The sequence below is a fragment of the Notamacropus eugenii genome, chromosome 2, assembly GCF_028372415.1.
Source record: "Notamacropus eugenii isolate mMacEug1 chromosome 2, mMacEug1.pri_v2, whole genome shotgun sequence".
Lineage (NCBI taxonomy): Eukaryota > Metazoa > Chordata > Mammalia > Diprotodontia > Macropodidae > Notamacropus > Notamacropus eugenii.
The window spans coordinates 336,700,141-336,717,355 of NC_092873.1; the positions used below are offsets into that span (position 1 = coordinate 336,700,141).

The window sequence follows — 17,215 nt, forward strand, 5'->3', positions numbered from 1 at the left end:
ATGAGAAATCACTTATCCTTATTTTATTGAGTTTCTTCTTGACATTTTCACCATTAATTTTCCATGTGATCATTCTGGCCCATCACCTAATCTCGCTGCACCTTTTCCCTCATTTGCAAAATAGAAATTAAAGTGCCAATTTTATCCATTTTGAATAGTTGTTGTGAGAATGAAAATAAGTTATTTATGTTAAATCAATTTGGCAAGAGTTGAAATCTTAATATGAGGTACCATCCAAATTCCAGAGATAGTTTAAAAGTTCTTAAATCATACTAAAATAATTAAAAATCAAAATCATATTGGTCAAAGATCAGGAACCATGGTTTTGATGACTATACTTCCTTTTTAGAAAAAAAATTACTTGGATGAAGGGAGGTATGAATAGATTTTAAAATATTGAGGAAAATGACAACACCCATGGCAACCTAGGTTTTTATTGATTTATTAATCTGTTTTTATTAATTTGTTATTTGCATGTTCAATTCAAACAATCATTTTAAAATAACATATAAAAGATAAAAGAACATATTTAGGACTATTTAAGAGAAAAAATAATATTGCCTAGAATAGAGTTTTGAGCCTATTTTTTTTCTCAACAACAGTAAGATCACTTCTTTTAACAGTCACAGTCCTAAGTAAAGTTGGGTTTGCCTTCAGATTTTATGAAGGAAGCAAAATGGGACCAGTTCTCTGTCAGCGGGTGATAGGGTTGAGATGAGAGGGTAAGGAACATTTGTCATGTATGCAAGTCTCTCAGGTCACTCAAAATTGGACCCCTACCTACTGAGATTATTCATAAGTACTTTAGTGAGATTTGAAATCTACTTTTTTTCTTCAACATCTTTTTTAAAAAGTTTAAAAGGTTTATTAAAAGGCTTGTAATATTTCTTAGACTCTAAATCTCTGTTACAAGACAAACTGTGATGACCTAAGTAAAAATGAATCATAGACTTACAGAGTAAGTTTTTTTTAAAACAAATCAGTTTAACAAATTAACTGAAAAAGTGCTTGGAGGCACAATATGCTTTGGGTTTTCTCTAACCCCAAATGCTTGAGAAATAAAAAATGGAAGCCATTTGACACAGTCAGGTTAGACTTTTCATATAAACTATAACCACAGTAGCAATCAAGGGAATAGTGTTTCTGAGCAATTACTGGCTTTTGTAGCTTGTTACACATCATTTAGCTTAAATTCTTGTCTCAGCATCAGCAACAGTGCAGGATGAAGATCCAGAGATGTTCAGTGATGAGCCTAAGTACCTTAAAAACAAAAGAAAATAAAAAAATCTTAAGGCAAGAAAAAGTAAGCAACAAAATGAAGACCCAAATCAATGATAAATCTATATTTAAAGAAAAAATTTAAAGATCAAAAAAGGAAGCTGACCTTGAAAACAGAGCCCAAATCATTGCTCCCTGTAATTGTAGTTCTGTCTTCTCTACTTCCCAAATTTCAAAATGCTTTCCATCAAGAAGTGACTCTTTCTTGAAAATAAATGGTCGATACAGGATGAACTTGCCATGACCTAGGATGCTAATGCAGTGGAATGCTGGTAAGTATTTAACAACCAGGAGTCAAAAAATAATTCCCACAACACACATTTAAGATTAATCTGCATTCTTTATCTCTTTGTCTTCACTTTCTTAATTCTAGACAATCGACAAAACAATGAATCAAGCCCTGATTTGTAGCCTTTGTTAATTTCCAAAGGGGAAAATACTCATACTGAAAATTTAACAATCAGCTCTTGAAAGCTGACTCCAGCACAATAGTATTTGGTGTGAAGAACTATGTTAAAATATGGCAATTTGGAGGGGAATGGAAGGAAGAAATAGTTTACCATGCCTATCTGCATCAGCCCACAGTTTCTTGCTTAAGCACCATAAGAGATATAAACCATCCCCATAGATATGGTTCAATTGTATTACCATTGTCATAAGTGGAAGGAATAGAATCCCCAGGCTTACTCAGACAGATTCATCATTCTCACTTTTCCTCTCACATCTAGCAGGATGCAAGTCTTACTCAGTGGCATCACTGTTCTTTGAGTTGATTTAAAGGACAGAGAGGACACTAACAGGAATGGGAGCAACTGAAAGTCCCGTATTCAGTACCTGGGTCTATGGTCAATCCAATTAAATTAAATTACATTTCTAGATTTGGAGTGTAAGGGTTGAAAGTATGCAAAAACAAAAGGAAAATACTTTTTGCCCTCAGGGAGTTAACCATTCTACTCAGGCAGTCAATAATAATTTATTAAGCACCCACTATGTGTCAGATTCTATGCTGAGTGCCAACAATACAAAGAAAGGTAAAGGAGCTCACAATCAACTGGATAGCCTAATGTTTTAAAAATTATTAGTAGAGGAATACACTATCTGAGAAATGGAATTGAGCATTGTGATCAAATACAAGTCAAAACAGGTGCATCCAACACATTTAATAGTAAGCATCATTGTTACAGTGCTGTATTGACATTGGGCATAAAAAGATAAGTAATCCATTCATTGTAATTAGCAGTGCTTTCCCACAAACAGAACAAGGGTCTACTGAGGTGAAAGTTAAGACAATTGAAGCCTCTGAAAAGGACTAATTCTGCAATCAAGGAAGACCCAGTCAATAAATAAACATTTAATAAACACATACTATGTGCCAAGCATTATGCTAAGTACTGGGGATATAAAAAGAGATAAAAAAAAATAATAATCCCCGCCTTCAAGGAGCTTATAATCTAATTAGGGATACAGCATGCATACAAATGTTTGCACAACAAGCTATTTTCAGGACAGATAAATAATTCACAGAGGAAAGGCACTAGAGGAGTTAAGGAAGGCTCCCTGTAGAAGGTGGGATTTTAGCTGGGACTCAATGGAAGCCAGGGGAGTCAGTAGTCATCAGAGCAGAGGAGGGAGGGTGTTCCTGGCATACAAGACAGAGAGAATGCCTGGAACCAAGAAATGGGTTAAATTGTGCTTCTCCAACAGAAGGCAAGGGGTAGAGGGCTTCCCGGAGAAGGAAAAAAGAGAGTTTGAGTCTATCAGCTTTCTTCCTTGTCAGAGGAACAAGCTTGGAGGAGTTTAATATTACTTTAGTATTTTCAAATCAATTTCCTGTCTGGAACCAGAGGCTCAGATTGCACCTTAAAATCTTCAGCCTCCATGGTGATGGGGTTGTGGGGTGGGGAGATGTGGGAAAATTTCTCCCTCTAAGTCACATTACCCTATGTTCCCGGTAGCCATTCTGTTCTGGTTTTCACAACCTACTATTGCATATACCCATCAACTAAGATCCCCAAACACCTATGCCAAGATACTCAGTACTCACAAAGTAAGGTGAAGCTTAATTACCTGGGTCCTGCCAAGTTACAGGTCCAGGGAGTCTTTGACAAATCCCTAGAACCATTCTTTTACTCCACTTAATTTCCTCTCCTCTTAACCCATTTGGAGGAAAGAATTAAGGGCCACAAATGATCCTTTCTTATTTCCCCTTCTCAGATCAATCTTACTTAAAGGCAGAAAAATAAACTTTATGAAAAACTCATTTGCCCCAAAATATCTCTCATACTGACTGATCCTCCACTGATTAGACTTTTGTTTGAACTAGCAAATACCTCTAGTCATCCATACTTTACTAATATTGAGACACTGAAAGTTTTAATTAGAGGGGAAGAAGGACTAAAGGGTTATTTTGGAGGCTGGCACATTTTGGGTGAGGGCAGATTGTGATAGAATGCCAAAGGGTAGGATCTGGACAGTTCCTATGGCTACTCAGTAGTGACCAAAGGCAGTTAAAATAAGCTTAGAAATGGACACCTATTGTTCGTCAACCTCATTGACTTATAACAATCAATCAAATAAAAAGCATTTATTAGATTCCTACTATGTTTTAGGCAGTGTGTTAGGCAATGGTACAAAAAATTAAATGATACCTGCTCCAGAAAAGGCAACACTGGCATATGTAGACATATACAGAATAAAAATAGATAGAATTGGTACAAAATGAATACATTTTGATTTTCAAATAATGTGAGACCTTGCCGCTGTTTGTTGGCTTTAATGTTGAATTAACCTTCATGCTGCCCCTACTCTCATCTTCAAGGTCTTAAACCAATGGACTTTTTCCAAGAACTTTCCTGCCAAAGAAGACTGCCTTGGATTGGGATGTAGTGGAAAAATACTAGTAATAGAGTCAGAGGAACTACAGTCAAATTCCAACTCACTTAAGCTTCCTCATCCTTGGGATCTTTATCTGAGGGGGTGGATTAGCTGATCTATAAGGTCCCCCCAAAGGGCTCACTAAATATGTGTTCCTCTGACTTCTTCATTAGAGAAACACTGCAATCAATATACTGCTAGGCTCTTCAAGGGTAGAGCAAAGAAAGCACAAGATAGGAGATAGGGTCACAGAGGGAGATGGCAGTCTTTTAACCTTGTCCCATCTAAAGCAGCATGATTAGAAAGAAGAGTGTATAAAACACAGTAAGATAGATATATAGACAGAGAGAGAGAGAGAGAGAGAGAGAGAGAGAGAGAGAGAGAGAGAAAGAGAGAGAGAGATAGTAGATAGTCGGGGAGGGAGCAGCTGGGACAAATAGGAAAGGCTTCAAGAAGAAGAAAGTTCTTGAGCTGCATCTTAAAGGCAGAGGTTGACTCTGTGAGCTGGAAGGAAATAGGGAGGAAATGCATTCCACTGTGAAGACATGGAGATGGTAGATGGAGTGTCATGCAAAGAATAGAGAGAAGACCAGTTTGACTGAGTCCCAGAGTGCAGGAAGGGCAGAAATATACAATAGGCTTGAAAAGATAGGATGGTGCTAGGCTATTATGTAGGGTTTTAAATAATAAACAGGAGAGTTGTTATTTTACCCTAGAGGCCAATGAAGTAGGCTGTGAGGGGGAATCACATGGCAGATCTACACCTTTGGCAGCAGTATGTCAGATGGACTGGAATGGAGAGAGATTTGAGGCAAGAGACTAACAAGGAGGTTGCTACAAGAGTCTGGAGGAGAGGTGATGACCCTCTGACACTTGTAGGCAGAGAGGAGTTGGATAAATATACACATAACATGTTTAGCTTCCAATTTGTCTTCTGGGATTGAAGTTTGTTTCTCTTTTTTGCTTTGGATTTGACTGAGAATGAGACTCAAAATCTGGATGTACAGACATCAATAGTTGCAAATGGAGTTAAACCTTTGAGAGCACATTTAATAAGAATAGGATATGTTTTTCCAAAGGTACAACAAAAAATTGAAACCTTATTGACTTGAAATAAATCTAGAATTAAATCTTTCACTGAATCACTGTCACTTTTTTCTAGTTCAATGCGAAAAGTGTTTTGTATCTAAATCTAATTCACTTCTTTTTTATCAGTAAGAATTATTCCTTCAACAACCTCCTTTTTTTTTCAGTATCCCTTTTCCCATCTGCCCCATCTCCTTACCATTATTTCTCTAATACATATGTGAGTTTTTTTCTCATTATTACTCCTAAGATATTTAAAAAATGCAATATGATTATTTACCAAATATTCCCCATAACTCTTTGACAAGTTTCTCATGCCTCCTAAAGAGTAACACATATTGCAGGTTAGTGTTGGTAAACATGATAGAAATGCTGAACTTGGTTTGAGAAAGACCTGAATTTGAATCTTGCCTCAAACTTACTATCTGTAAGACCATGGGCATGTCACTGAATTTCTCTGCACCTCAATTTCCTCATCTGCAAAATGGGACTATAGGAATAATACCTGTAGCACCTACCTTCCAGGGTTCCAGTGAAATAATATCTGTAAATTGCTCTGTTCAACTTTTGTTATTATGTGCAGCTCAACTTTAGACTATCCAAAGGAAATCTAAGCCCCCACCCTGATCCAACCTGGCCTATCTTCTTCCATTGTCTACCCACTTTGAACTCCAGGAATGTAAGCTTATCTTATTATCAACTCATGTTTACCATGATACATGGGACACATTGTGATTTCAAAATTTTCAAAATTTTTCAAAAAGATTCAAATTTTTGTGAATTGTTGGCTGATTCAGCCCTTTACTGATAGAGAGCACAGGTCATCCCTGAGGAAGTGTCTGATTTAAAAGCTCTGCTGATGCTCTTTTGGTTTCTTTAACATGTGTTCTGTCCTTCTTCATCCCTCCCCTGTCTCCGTTCCCAGACCGTGAGCTGAATTGTCGCAAAACTGATCCCATTTTTTCTTTGAAATGCAACTTGTATCCACAGTGGGCTACTAAAGAAAACAAGCCCATTGGATTCTGATTTCCCTCTTACTCACTGCTGTTAATCAGCAACACACGGCCGCCACCTAATCTGGTGCAGGTCCGAGTCCGGCATGGTGGGGGTGAATGGCAGGGGTTCTTTATTCTTTCTGTTTGATACATCCTTCCTTCCACCTCTCAAAATCCACCACTGGGAGAAGGAAAGGGCGGACAGGAGGGAGAGGGGGAGACTTGCAGAAAAGTCTTTTCCGTTCTAACCTTTAATAGGCTGTGCGGTCATGACCCTGGAGACATCAACTTGCAGCCTCATGATGGGATTGGTTACTCTCCCAGAGTCCTCATGGGCAATAGCCCTTTCCTTTCCTCCTGTCTCCTGTGGCTTCACAGCAGCGTTCAGCATCTCAGGAAGAGAAACGTAAGGTTCAGAAAATGTGGAGATTTCAACCCTTCCCTGCATGGTCTCCATCCCCCTCAGTCAAATAACCAAAGAGGATTTTTTTTATTTGCTTTTGGTATCATTTTTTAGTCCAAAAACACAACAATGGCTTTTATCAGTCAACAAGTCATTGCTATATGGCATGCTCTGGGGATGCAAAGAAAGGTTAAAACACAGTCTTTCCCCTGACGAATTATACATTCTTATAGGGGAATCAACACATAAATAATTACATTCAAGTAAGAAATATACAGAATAAATGGAAGTTAATCTGACAGAGGAAGGCATTCACATCTGGGAGGACGAAGAAAGACCACCTATAGAAGATGAGACCTGAGCTGACTCTTTTACAAGAAAATATTATTTATTTTTAACGTTCTTTTCTTTATTTTGAATACCAAATTCTTCCCCTCCGCCTTGCCCCTCCCCCATCCACTGAGAAGGCAAGCAATACGTCAATTATACATGTGAAATCATGTAAAACATTTCTAAATTAGCCGTAAACTAACCAAAAAGCAAGAAAAACGAAGTGAAAATATTATACTTCAGTTTACACTCAGAGTTCATCAATTCTCTCTCTGGAGATATATAGCAGTTTTTTCATCATGAATCTTTTCGAATTGTCCTGGATCATTGTATTGATGAGAGTATCTAAGTCTTATTTTGAATTGCCACAAAGTGTATCCTATTTTTTCTTTGAAATGCAACTTCTGTCCAAAGTGAGCTACTAAAGAAAACAAGTCCACAAGATTCTGATCTCTTGATCATCAATTATAATCTTACCGCTTCTGCGTATAATGATCTGGTTCTGAACATTTCACTTTGCATCAGTTCATATATATCCTAGGTTTTTCTGAAACCATCCACCTCATCATTTCTTACAGCACAATAATACACCATCACAATCAAATACCACAACTTGTTCAGCCATCCCATAAATGATAAGGAACACCACCCCACAATTTCCATTTCTTTGTCACCATACAAAGAGCTATGGTAAATATTTTTGTACATATAGGTCCTTCTTTTTCTTTGATCTCTTTGGGATAGAGACCTAATAATGGTATTGCTGGATCAAAAGGCAGGCACAGTTTTTTTAGCCCTTTAGGCATAGTTCCAAATTATTCTACAGAATGATTGTACCAGTTCACAACTCTTCCAACAGTTCATTAGTGTCCCTGTATTCCCACATCCCCTCTAGCATTTGTCATTTCTGATAGGTGTGAGGTGGTACTTCAGAGTTATTTTAATTTGCATTTCTCTAATCGATAGTGATTTAGAGCATTTTATCATGTGACTATAGATAGTTTTGATTTCTCCTGACTGTTGCTTGTTCATATCTTTTCACCATTTATTAATTAAGGAATGCCTCTTTTTTTTATAAATTTGATTCCGCTCCTTATATATTTGAGGAATAAATTCTTTATCAGAGAAACTTACTTTAAAATTTCTTGATATAACTTCATTCTTTATGGTACCTTTTATCAAAATATCATTTCCCTGATTATCTCTTTTAATGAGTTCTATTTTTACTTTTGTTCTGTTTAAGATCATGATTGTCTTTTTTACTTCTGCCCCATAACAAAGTCTGCCCCAACCCCTATATGTGTGTCTTTCTGTTTAAAGTGTGTCTCTTGTAAACAACATATTGTTGAACTCTAGTTTCTAACTCATTCTTCTATTTGCTTCCATTTTATAGTTGAAAGACTTGAGCTGACTTGATGACGAAGATGATGGTGATGGTGACAGTAACTTTATGGTTGACAAAATCTTTGCACATATTATCTATTGGTTACTTATTCCTTTTGCTCTGAATCATGATTAATATTTAAAAGTTCCTGTAGTCTTGGGATCTCTGTGGGGAAAAGAATTTTATTATTTAAATGTGCATTCCCTTTTTATCCTTCTGGGATTAAATCTTAATCTTGCTGCTTCTTCTCTTTCTGTAGAATCCCTAACCCTCTCTACACCCAATCCGCCCACAAACGCATCACACACACACACACACACACACACACACACACACACACACACACACACACCACCTACTCCCACACAGGCAAAGCTACTTTTTAGAAATACTTTCTTTACCAGTATCAAGAAATTCAGCTGATTTTTGCCATCCTGACCTTTGACAAGCTAGACAGGAAGCTTTATGTAAATAATTTATTTCTTTAACTAGCACACATATCTCTTCTTGACAAGTAGTTACTTGGTAAGACCTCAATCAGTCAACCAGAGATTCAGAGCTTGGAGTAATCTTAGAAGTCATCAAGTCCAACTCCTTTATTTTACATGAGGAAACAGAGGCTCAGAGAGGTTATGACTTACCCAGACTCACACAGCTAGTCAGTAACAAATATCATTAAACATGTCTACTATATCTCACTAGTATTAGAGATTCAAAGACAGAAGGGAAATATTCCCTGCCCTCACAGAACTTCCATTCTAATGTCATAATCACTGGTATGAGGTAGGTCCTTCTTACTCTTTTTCTCTATTTATTGGATAAATTTTCATGACCAATGAAGAGCAGGTGTGCAGGAGTACCAATTCAAATCACACATTGGATGGCCAACCTTTTAGATGATTCAAGTATTAGTTCAAAGTCATGTCTATTGAGTGGGTCCAAGTTTACTAGTTAGTTTAACTGTTCTGCATTCATAAATTATACCTTTTATACAGATCAATCCTCTCAGCAAGATGTTTTACTGGTCATGGGTGAAAACATAGAAGAGTATGAATGGTTCAGTACAACCCATCCAACCCAGCCCTTAATACTTATAGAGTGGGGTTGGAACAAGCACATGCAGAGTGAGAAAGCCTTGAGGGTTGTGGCCATGAGCAGGTCCTTTGGGGCTTTAGCTAAAGACTGTATACAGGGTGTGGGATTCTTAGGCCACAAATACTATTACAGCTGGCTCTTTGCCTATTGGGTTTAAATATTTGGGGACTATGAATGCCACGTTCCTATCAAGAGAAATTCTCTCACTTCAATCTTTCTTTGCCCCCACCCAGGAGGAACTGGGAAATCTTTCCTTTTTTGGGTCTGGCCTCCATACTTATATTCCCAAATGCAGAATGAAATGCATGGAAAGAAATTATAGGTGATAGTCATATGCTCTGATAATAATATAAAATAGATTAAAGATGTAAATAAGCATTAAAAGGACATCTGAGATGAAAAAGTGAGAAGTTGGACAGGGGAGGAAGACAAAGGCTGTGGGTTTGAATTCTGGCTCTGCTATTTACCATCTATGTGACCTGAGCAGGTCTCCTAATTTCTCTGTGCCTTAGTTCCTTATCAGTTAAATGAGGTGATTTGACTAAGTGGCCTCTATGGTCCCTTCAAATTCTAATTCTGTGATTCTGTGGTGATCCTAGGGACTGTAACATGGAATCCAGGCCATATCCATTGGATTCCTGTTAGCTTTTCTCCTCTCTGGTTCCTTACTCTGATGTGGTCTCCTGTGCTGTCCTTTTTTCCACAGAAGGCTATGACTCATCCTCTTTTCCGCAGAAAACCAGGACCTGGGGGCAGCCCTTTCTTCTCCATCTTGACCATGGTTTCTCCTAGTATTATTAAAACAGTGAAGGCACAGGATTACTCTAGAGGAAAAAAAATCAGAATATACATTTTGTATATTAATGATAGTCCGTAATCAATTCTCATTATAATAAGAAGAAACAAGCTGAATAAATGATCATGTACCTCAAAATCTAGAGCCTAATTTAAGCCAGTTCTAAGTGGGAAATGTGACCCTCCCCTCTTTAACCCTTGTCCTTCTTTGAGTGACAGATGATTGCAGACATCAGACATTCTAAGTAGTGAGCAAGCATGGATGAACAACTTAAGGTCATTAAAAAGAGCTGATGCCCTGATGAATTTTTTAACCTCTCTGTAGGGCTCAGACATTTTGTGAGTTATCTTTCCCTTTTATCTTCCAGGGATACACATCCTACCAGTGTCCTACCAGGACCTCAACACTGACCTCCACCTCCAATTATTTCTTTAGTTCTTCATGCTTTTCAGTTCTTTTCTTTCTGATTCATGACTCCCATCTTGACTATCAGAATTCCCCAGCTATCTCTGCTTTCATTTTTTTATTCCATATCCCTCAGCCTTCACTTTGCTTTTAGTCCCATACTCATATACAGAACTGTGCCCCTTTTCTTCCAATCCAAGAATCTACCAAGCTAACATTAATAAAAAGAACCTAATTAGAGATTTAAAAGTACACTTCCAGGAAGCAATACTAATATGCAAACTCAAATGCCTTTCTAACCTTCTGTTGACTTTGTAGACACCTTTCAAGTTTGACATTTTGTATTTAGACTGCCCAACTGAGTTTTGAAGAATTGTAATGCTTGTCACCAAGGCTCTATTAGAATATTTCCATAGTGCTAGGTCTCAAATGGAGAACAGATTTTGTTCCAGAGTCCACTAGTTGAGTAACCTTTTTAAAACTTGGATCTGGAGGTTCTGGGGAAGCAAAAACCAGATCTTTCATCTTGTTCAAGCCACATGGGAGGAAATGAAATAGTCAGGGTGATGTGAAGCATGTGATTTCTAGATACCTGCACACTGCATCTTTCTACGTGATTCCCAAGTCCATTTGCAGACAATGGAAGATATAAACTCACTGATGCACTAGTCAAACTACAGAGAAGTCAGGGAGAGATTTGCTTCCCCCATCTTCACCTAAGACTTAATTCAAGAATCATTATTTCTTCCTACTGCCACTTCCCTTCAGAAGATGGCAGCACTTAGGGGAAAAATCAGATTCTGTTCCTCATATCAGCCACCTATTTCCTTAAAAAATCGCCTGTTGCTCTCACGAATTTGTCTATCCTGCCCTTTTTATAAAAGCAAATTAGGCAGCCACCAAATCATTGTCCAATGTGCCTAATGATGGAAGGAGATAGAGAGCTGGGAATTAAGTTTTGATCCCTTTTAAGAGAGGGGAGGTGATATCCCTACTTCAGTAGAAGTTGAAGGAAAGGAGGAAGGAGTAGTGGACACGAATCCCATTTGGATGTCTCAAAAGAAGCAAGAGAGACTTATCATAAGCCAGGCAAACACAAGTTTCCCATAAAATGGAATCAACATATTGTGTCATATTATATTTTGTACAAATATATTATATAGAATACGTACAAAATCACATATATATGTACATATATATTTATGTATATATATATTTATTTCCCTGCAGGGAACCAGAATGGGATATGACTTCCTATGGAAAACAGGAGAGTTAGGTAGGTAGACAGACAGACAGACAGATAGATAGATAGACAGACAGATAGGTGTCTCAGTTGATATACATATACATATAAAAATATTTGTGTACATAACAGGCATATATATATATTTATATACATATACATGTAGTGCATGTACCTATACTCATATAGTCACACATGTATTATGTATGTACATATGTATATGTTTATTTATATTTGCATGTGTATATGTTTATATATTTGTGTGTATACACACACACACACACACACAAATATATACACTCATCCTTAGGCTTAACATTGACAAGCCCTTCAGGCAAATGCAAGCTTGGGCAAGATCAGACTCAAGTAGAGAGTTAATGATCCATGGGAAATATTCTAGAAGTAGGTCTGCTGAGCACACAAACACACACACACACACACACACACACACACACACACGCACACACACCATTGTGTATTGTTTATATTCCCGTTTCAATGCTCTTTCCAGAATCTAAAGTGAGACATAAGATAACAGTGTTTCTGCAGATTGCTAAAGAATGGATGTATTCCAGATCACCAAAGAGCAAGACTCCTCAGGGAGAGATAGACAGGAGGCCATATGGTCCATACGGGTCCAACAATTGCTAACTTCCTACTCTCAGATCCAGATGGAGGCAAGAGTCATTGGAATATCAGTTTCACACCACCAATATCAACAACCCCAGGGGTGTATTGGAGCCAGCTCTAACTGGCTAGGAGAGCTGGATGTTAAATGTTCAGTGTGAGTCTCAGAAACTGGTAAATGCTACAAATCAGGGATTGATTTATTATTTTCTTTATTGTCTATGTAAGAAAAGAGTGGGTAAAGAATTAATAATACAGACTAAACTCTTCTTTGGGAAGATAATTGGTGGTAAGTGACTTGCCTAGGGTCATGCAGCTACTAAATGTCTAAAGCTGGATTTGAAGTCAGGTTCTCCTTATTCTAGAAGCTAGACCTCCATCCAGTGTACCTCCAAGCTGCCCAAATTCAGGTTAAACTTAAAAGTGTTTTCTGTGTACATTTCTCTTTTGGGAAGCTGGCTGTTAAACATTTACCTGCATGTTCTTGACCAGTCCTGCTTCTAGCCTGCCACTAAAGCAGTCATCTAACTGTCATCTAAAGAGCTATTGCAACTGGCAGAACACTGGACATGGAACTAAGAAGATCTGAGTTCAACTCTTGCCTGAGACACACTTATTAGTTATGTGACTCTGGGAAAGTCACTTAACCATCATTTTCCTCATCTGTAAAATGGGGATAATTGTTGGGGGTGGAAGCTCAATTCCATGTGGACAGTCTCGGGCGGGTAAAGGTGGGAACTTCTAAATCTTAGAGTTCTCATGAGGCCCCCCCATGAAACACCAGGAAATCGAGGAGTGAGACCGAGCTATCTCGTGTATTTCTGCCTCTTCCCGTGAGAAACGTGATGGGAGGAGCATCCCCGCCCTCGAGACTGTCCCGGATCTGGGCACACCTATTGTTATCTAACAGGCATGGTATTCAGGTGCAAACTACACAGCCGGAGAGCTTAATTAGGGTCAGGAAAGCCTGAAGGCACTCTTAGCGCGGGAGGGGCCCTTACAGGACAGAAGGCCTCTTCCCTCTCTCCTCTCTTCGCTCTCCCCTCCCCCTCTCTCCCCACTTACACTTCTACTTCCAATCTCTTACCCTACACTTCTACTTCCAATCTCTTACCGTAAGATCTTGCCTCCTTGGGAGATTTCTTACTCCCTCCTAAGGAAGAGCTCCCCCTGCACATGTAACCAGGACCCTGAATAAAGCCTAACCCTTGTTCGACTCCGGAAAGTCTCTTCTCTCATACGTTTATCCGGTTTGGCCAACCGAAGACCTGGGACAGGTAAGGTAAGACTCAGGTAGCCCTCAGGCCTCTAGGCCTGGCAGATAATAATGTCACTGACCTTCCTGAGCTGTTTTAGGAACAAAATAATTTAATATTTTTAAAGCACTTTGCAAATCTAGAAGTCATCCTTCTAGCCTAGCCATAATGCAGGGAAGGTACCCACGCTTGTGGGAAAATGACCTGGTGGCTGCTGGTGAAGTTATTGTAGCCTCAATTTCTATCTCAGCCATGGCAACCAAAGTCCCCATCCCTAGCGCTGTAAAATGGTTCAGCATTAGGAACAGATGTATTTTATCAATGGAAATGGCATGAAAGCAGAAGCATTACCATCTACTTAGCTGCTTCAGCTTAAGGATCTTTGTGTCTGGACCTTTCCATTAGACTTGCTGTGGAAATCTCCTTCCTGTGTTGTGTTCTCCAATTAGAACAGAAGTTCCTTGAGAGAAGGGAATAACTTACTTTTCTACTTGTTTCTCCAGCATTTCACACAGTTCTTTGCACATGGTAAGTACTTAATAGATGCTTTCTCCATTCACTCATCAAATCATGTGACAATGAATGCCACAGACATATTGATCAGTCAATATATATCATCGTCATCATCATCATCATCATCATCATCATTGCTTTTATTATTACCATTGTCAAGCATATCCAAATTCTTTGGCTATCCTGAAACATCTCCACAGCTAAAATCACAAGAGAGAAATTAATTCAATTGAACAAATAATTATTTGATCATTACCTAAGGCTTGGTAATTATTCTGGTTGTCCAGAAATCATTATCCAAATATAGAAATCAGGGCATTTAGCACACAAATATTACCAAACTAGACAAACTATCTCCAGCAAAGTGAGTATGATTAAAGATATAAGCCTATAGGGCACGTTAGTATAAGTGTCACTGTTCTATGTAAAACTGTTCCATCTGGTTAGAGGTTAATTTACTGTTCTCAACTGAAAAATCTTTTTAACATGGATATGGTAGAAAATTCTCAGTCCCTGTCATGATCCCTCACAAAAAAGCTTAAAATTATTAAGAATCAAAGGCTGATTGGGCTAACCAAAGCCAGTGTCTCCAGAGAGTGAGGTTCAGGCACTTTGCTTTATCCTAAAAAAATGGTAGAGGTGAAAAAGTTTGTATCCCATTTCTTCTGACCCAAGTATAAATATGGCACCTGCACTTCTCCCAAGTGAACAAACTCCTTGTTGATAATTCTTACACAAGAAAAGACCAACAGAATAAAAATGCGTGTGCAATTAGACGAAAGTTGGGGAAAGATGCAGACCTCTGTGTGTATGCATTTATGCACATGCAACAAGCATATGTAAACTAGGAAATAAAGACCTGTATCATACATACCCTTTTGTGGAGAATTAAAGAAGCTGTAGTGTACAATTCTATGTTGTGTGTGTGTGTATATATGCATGAAAGAGACAACACTGGATTCAATGCATATTGATGAGCAATACAAAAATTCAGTCTTCATTTTTCTTCAAGAACTGCAGTACACTCATGACCTATTAAAAAATAGAAACATTCCTGTTGACGATTGTTTTAAAGATTTATTCTGTATATTTTCCTTACCCAAATAGTGGATTTTTCATGTACATAGTTGCATGCATATTGACATCGTTACAATGTAGATCCCTCAGAAGGTAGGGACTGTTTTTGCCTTCTTTTGTCAACTCAATGCTTAGCATAATAGTTGGCACAGAATAAGTACTTAATAAAGACTTGTTGGCTCACTGATGAACCTGAGGTAAGCATACCTTGCATTCTTCTGATGGCAACATTTCCTTTTGACGTCAGGTATTTTCCATACAACATTTCATTCTTCCATGCATAGGTTTTTCAATCTGGCCAAATGATCAGATCTATAAGTGGGTAAATGGTGATTGGGGGAAAGAATTCACTCATGCACTTAACTATCTCAGACCTTTTCCACATGTCCTCACTGGCTTCCTTACCTGCTAATGCCTTCCCTTCTCAGAATGCCTTCCACCTACTCAGTAGTTGTTTACATTTTCTCTCTCCCAATAGATTGTAAATTTCTTAAGGACAGGACCTAGTTTTTTGCCTTTCTTTGTGTCATCTGTCTTAGTACAGTGACTGAAACATAATAAGCTCCTGATAAATGATTTCTTTTCCTTTTTTCCTTCTCCTTTTGGTGACATTAGGGTAGTTTGAGAACAATAGTCAATGACATTCATCAAGGACGCAACAGAAAGCAATGGGGTCCTTGAAATTCAGTCCCTGATTTTAGGATCCACTAAGTCTCAATATTACTGGAAGGGAAGCTGCTATTTATTTTCTATAAATCTTTCCCCTGGAACAGCAGGTGTCCCACAATGAACAAGTTAATGTTCCTATTCAGTCTCTCTGATTAAAAAAGATGAACTATGGAATCACCTCTTTTGATGATTAGAATTGAAGGTGAAAAGAAAAGAAAATGTCAACAGACAAAGAGAGGACACAGGTTCTCTCCCCTTCCTCTGCCCACCCTCCCTCCCCCCCCCAATCTAATAAAGATGATTAAATTACAAGTCTTTTCTTCCTGTTGAAATCACTGCACATTATTCAAATATTAGAACTCAGGAAATAAGGCAGGACAACATCCCTCATGAAACCTTAGAAGGCAAAGCAGGGGTCCAAGGCTGGAGGCCTGCCTGGCTAGGCTGCTCTAATTAAGAAATAACCCTGCTGAGTAGAATTTAATCTAAATAAAATAGGAAAGGAACTTGGTGGAAACCACTGCCGCACCAACCCCATCCCCTTCCCTCCTCACCCTCTTACCCCTCACCCCTTCACCCCCTCACACATCTCATATCTGGTCAACTCGGTCTTGGCTGAATTCTTAACAGGTGCATCTCAACCAAAGCCAAGACACAGCCTTTCTGCCTTTAGAGAAGGTTTTGATATTATGTCCCTGCATCTTTTATTTAATTCAAGTGAACAGACATTTATTAAGTTTATGCTACACATAAGATACTGTGACTTTGTGTAGTACTGTTCACCAGAGGTTTTGAGGGTTCACTTTAACATAGTTTTTCTTTCTTTTTTTTCATGTGAATTTAGCAAGTATCTCAGGGCATAATCATTTCAATATGCAAAGAACAGAAAAAGAGGATTGCAAATGAAACTATGAACTTTTATTACATACTTTGTTCTTTTAAAGTATATATTAAATTTAGCACAATAATACCCAAACTGCCCTGCTTTTCCATATCCCCTTCTGAACTCTCTTTGGTTCATTTCTGTGTGTTGTTAACATGCTTTTTCTATCATCTCATCATTTTTTTCCTTTTTTAGACATTATGAATACAATAAACATTAACAGACATGTATATTCTCATATGCATAAACAGCTGGGTAATATAATGGATTGAGTGGTCAGAACAAGGGGTCAGAAGGACTT

General features: G+C 38.1%; 1 long non-coding RNA gene across 4 annotated transcripts in view; it reads right to left on the bottom strand.

Annotated features, from left to right (window-relative positions):
- Positions 1 to 427: 427 nt before the first annotated feature.
- The window catches only part of LOC140528071 (uncharacterized), a 59,186-nt gene continuing 42,398 nt past the window's right edge, over positions 428 to 17,215 (bottom strand). The window contains exons 1-6 of one of the 4 annotated variants that reach the window (XR_011975055.1): positions 15,570 to 16,270; positions 15,160 to 15,317; positions 14,256 to 14,485; positions 6,483 to 10,269; positions 1,385 to 1,531; positions 428 to 1,260 (exon numbers count right to left, since the gene is read on the bottom strand). This is a non-coding gene — a long non-coding RNA (uncharacterized lncRNA). Of the gene's footprint in view, positions 1,261 to 1,384; positions 1,532 to 6,482; positions 14,486 to 15,159; positions 15,318 to 15,569; positions 16,271 to 17,215 lie in introns of those variants that run through there. The other 3 variants (XR_011975056.1, XR_011975053.1, XR_011975054.1) reach the window with 3 other exon arrangements.